Consider the following 4,811-nt stretch of genomic DNA (forward strand, 5'->3'; position numbering starts at 1 on the left):
TAAATAGGTTTCTTGCCATTTGTTTGTCACAAAAGGTTTTCAGCTCTAAAACGTGGCCTTCCGGGTGCCTGGGTGGCTCAGTCGGTGAGGCATCCCACTTCAGCTTAGGTCATGATCTCATTGGCTCGGGTTGATGTGAGTTCAAGCCCGGCATCGGGCTCTCTGCTCTCAGCACAGATCCTCTGTCCCCCTCTCTCTCTGCCCCTCCCGCCCTCTCTCAAAAATAAATAAACATTTAAACATGTGCTGTAGGAGGAAAAGAAATGCATATTTCTCTCTTGCAGAGACATTTCCTTTGTGGAGTACATTGAGCTAAACTCTAAGTACCAAGAAGTGTAGACACGGTCTTGCTCTCCGGTTAAAAGGGCACAGACCACACCCCATCCCAGGGACAAAAAAGGATTAAGTCATTTGTTCACATGGGAAAAAATGAGAGCAAGACTCCAACAACAGGTGTTTACATGCAGGGAGGGGACCATCTCCAGCACCCTGCATCTGGAAGGAAGTAACTTGCATTTGGCATTTCACTGGCAGGGTTTCTGACAGGCAGAGATTCTGTCTCCTACCCTTCAGGAAAAATGATGGACAGTTTTGGTCATTGCAAAGTACCAATCAGTTTGGATTGGTCTGGTTATTTATTTATTCCTGCTTTGTTCCAGAAAGACCTTCGGGTGGCAGAAGTTAGTGGTGACCACATAATCATTACCGTCTGAGCATAAAGCAGGGAAGCAGCGGAAGTTGGCATCTGGTGGGGTCAGCAGCCATGGGGTCTTGCCAGGAGGCTCACCGGTGCCTGTCACACCGCACTCCCCGGGGACCTGGCCATGCTTCCCTGGCCACAACTGGCTGGATCCGGGCAGGTACTGAGCCAAGGCAGCCATGGACCAATCAGGCTTGAGAGAGACTGAATGTCAATGAACGGGGCTCAGCCAATAGGGGCGATCCAAACCTGATGGTTTCAGGAAGCATGAGAAGGGACCATGGGCATTCTCATCTGTGAGGACAACATGCCCAGGGCCACCAGACACACTGCTGCCTCCATGCCAGCTCTCCCACATCACTCGGAGCACTGAACGGATGCAAAGTCCACAGTTCCAGGCAGGGCCATGACTATAGCAGATGTGGTCGCTTCGCTAGAGGGCCAAGTTCTAGAAATCGTCCTGGAGGCCCAGCTGAGAGCCCATCATCCAGCCCTTCCAAAGACTTGGATGTACCTTCCAAAGTACGTAATTTCCTGTACTGAGTCTCTTCCACATTACAATGTCTGGAACGGTCTCTGTTCTCGGAAACCAAACGTCGCTTGATGCGAGGACCCTCCCCTGGGCTCCCACTGCACCCGTGGTGTGGATCCTACATGCCACGGTGGTTTCGCTTTATCCTCCCCAACAGCCAAGGGCTCCATGAGGGCAGGGGCCACGTCCGGATCCTCTTATACGCCAGCACCTAGCCCAGTGCCCACACAAAGGAGGTGCCCAACCCTTATGTGCTTTCTGAACCAATGACTCTGCCTAGTAAGAATAAAGTTTTTCACCTCCACGTCTGTTGTATCATTCGGATTTCAGAACCTGAACTAGGAAACAGTCTGGTTATTTCGGAAAGCAACAGAGATGCGATATAGGGCTTTACCCACGTGGGTAAGGACGGTTGGGAGGGCTGCAGGGGTGGCCCAGCAGGTGACTTACTTCAAGGTCACACACCCCAGCTGTGATCTGGAGCCAGATTCCAGAGGAAAGGAGGCCGCCGTTGCCAAGGCTACCACTGTTGCTGCCACCACAGTGTGAAGCCCGTGACTGCAGGCTGTCACCCCAGTTGGGCTGTGACAACCGTCTTGTCAGCCAGAGCTTGCTGGTCTGTGCTAAGACCGCAGAAAGATGGCCCCTGCCTCTTTGGCCTCTCAAGTCTGTTCTGTGTGTCTCGCGGGCAGAATATAAATCCCAACCAGCATCCTAGCTGCAGGGGCATCTGGGAAATGTAGTTCTTAGCCTTCTACCCCCTGTAATTCGTGGGGGGAACAGAGAAGATGATGGGAAGGGAGGCCAAGTTCCCACAGACAAGATCTAGCAGACACGCCTGGACTATCCCATTGGCATCTCTCCTGTGACATGCGTCGTCTTCTGCCTGGCCCAGGACCTGGGAGTATCACATGGCAGTTTCTTCATTGCCTTGGACCTCCTGGGCCCGGCACCGGGTCTGAGGACAACAAGTGCTCCATTGATGTTTCTGGCCAAGTTCTGCATCCATTTCTGTGGGTTCCCAGGGATTAGGATCCAGGGCAGGGGCTGCCTGGCTGCCCTTAAAAAACTGCCAGCAAGCCACACCGGCCCCTTGCCCCTATTCCCAGAAACCAAGAGGCCAAAGGGAGGAGCTGCGGAGCACCAGGCCTGGGACCAGAACCCCCTCAGCTCAGGGGCCGGCAGCATCTCGGAAAGCAGAGGGCACGGGCTGGCGGGAGAGCAGGCCGGGACCAGTCAGAGAGAGGAACCCGGGAAGCCTGCTGGTGAAGCCTGGTGGCTCCAGACAAGGGATGTGCCCCGTGCATGGGGCCCTCGGCAAGGGGGCAGGAATCCACAGGAAGAGAAAACATGGGTGAGCTCTCTCTCTCTCTTTGGGATTGCAGAGAGGTTCTGTGACCCCCAGATGTAAGCAAAAGCCATTAAAGTGTGACTAGTGTCTGAGAGGCAGGGACATGAGGAGGACTGTGTCCCCATGCAAAGGTCAGAGAGGACAAAATGGCCCCCCAGACCTGCCACCGTGGGGACTCCTCGCCTCTCAACTCTAAATGGGTGGAATTTGGCTGTTCCGGTTCATCTTCACTCAGTGTGTCATGAGGGGGTCATTGTGCGTTGGGTCCCCTCAGTAACCCATACCTGGCGGAGTGCGGACCCGGCCCACCCAGCCAAGGTTCTCTAGCCTTCTACTAGTCCTGGGTCTGAAGGGCTATGAAAAGACCCGGGGACGGGGTTCTAAGATCCAGCAGGTGAGGGCAGAGAGGGGAGGGCCTGGCGGTAGCTGCCGACATCCTCTAGTTCTGGTCAGGAATGGCAGAGGGTCACCAGGCCTCAGAACTCACCTGGGGCACACAGGGCCAGGGAGGGGAGGATGGGTCCACCAGGGAGCAAGGGCCCCCAAGGCTAGATCGGGGCAGCAAACACTGGCTGTGGCCTCACCTCCACCCTGCAAGCCGGAGGAGGAGTGCCCAAAGCTCCATCCCTCCCCAGAAATGCAAGAAACTAACAGCATGATGCCTCCACGGAACAAGGCAGAATTCTCACCTCAATTCTGTCGTAGCTTTTGAATTGTGAACTGTGAACTTCTTACCTATTCAGAAATATTAAACTAAACCTTTATTTAAAAAAGAAAAAAAGAGGGTGCCAAGGTGGTTTAGTCAGTTAAACACCCGATTTCAGCTCAGGTCACGATCCCACTGTCGGTGAGTTCGAGCCCCGCGTCTGGCTCCGTGCTGACAGCTCAGGGCCTGGAGCCTGCTTCGGATTCTGTGTCTCCCTCTCTCTCTGCCCCTCCCCTGCTGGTGCTCTGTCTCTCTCTGTCTCTCAAAAATAAAGAAACGTTTAAAAAATTTTTTAAAAAGAAAAAAGGGTCATCTGAGTGACTCAGCCAGTTAAGCAACCGACTCTTGGCTTCAGCTCAGGTCATGATCCCAGTCGTGGGATCGAGCCCCGCGTTGGGCTCCACCCTGACGGTGTGGAGCCTGCATAAGATTCTCTCTCTCTCCCTCTACCCCCCACCCCTGTTCACATGCTCTCTCTCACTCTCTCTCTCTCTCAATTTTTTTAAAATTTTAATTCAAAAAAAAAAAAAAAAAGAAAAAGAAGGGCCGTCATTTTCCCTCTCCACATACTACCTACTTCCATAGTTGATACACATTCAGGGGGTAGGGGCACTCAGGTCACTATGACTGCTCTGGCAGGCCTGTGTTACTGCCCCCACCCACCCCAGTATGCACCCCCTGCCTCCCACAGGGAGGCAGGAGACCCACCAGACTCTTTGCTTGGGGCTTTTTTAAGCCGCAGCTAGAAGAGAGAGGGTCAGGTCTCAAACGTGGGTGAATACACAATTAAAGTCACCACAGCCATGCACCTGTTAGTGTAGAGAAAGCTGATCTGATCTGCAGAAAGGAGAGAGAAGGGCTGGACAAGACCCCGGTGACATCAGGTTCCTGTTGTCCCTTCCTTTGCTGCAGTTTGACAATATGAGCCAATAAATTCCCATTGCCAAAATTGGTTTGAATCAGGTTTCTGGTGCTTGTAGCCAAAAGAATTCTAAGTGACTGGCCTTCCCCTCTATAAAATAAAGGGGCTAATGGGTGGGTCTGTGCGGGGGCGGGAGGGGGGTAAAGCCTCTGCCCCACCCCTACCCAGTGCCCTGGGCTGAACTGGGGTCCGGCCTGGCTGTGACGGCCTCAGGACCAGAGGGACCTCAATACAGACCACTCCTCTCAGTGTCAGGCCGAACAGCTCAATCCTGGAACACCGCATTCAGGAGGTTGGGCCAAAGGAAGATAAGGCGCTTGGCCACCTCCTCTGGCCCTATCCTAACATGACCTGCCCTGCTGCTGGACTGGCCAGCTCAGGGGAAGTGGGCACACCACCAAAGCCTCCTCTGAGTAGGGAATCGTGCATGTCACGGTGGCTAAACCTCACGAACTCCCTCCCCATGAGGCCATTACTTTCTATAAGTGAGGAGACCTCGACCCAGGGCCCCCCAGTATGATTTGCTCGAGGTCACCTAGCTTGGACAGGTAGAGCCAGGATTATGGCCATTTCCCTCGGAGACCCCCACTTAGCTGCGCT

The sequence above is a fragment of the Puma concolor genome, chromosome B3 (assembly GCF_028749965.1).
Source record: "Puma concolor isolate L17-30 chromosome B3, mPumCon1.1.hap2, whole genome shotgun sequence".
Taxonomy (NCBI): domain Eukaryota; kingdom Metazoa; phylum Chordata; class Mammalia; order Carnivora; family Felidae; genus Puma; species Puma concolor.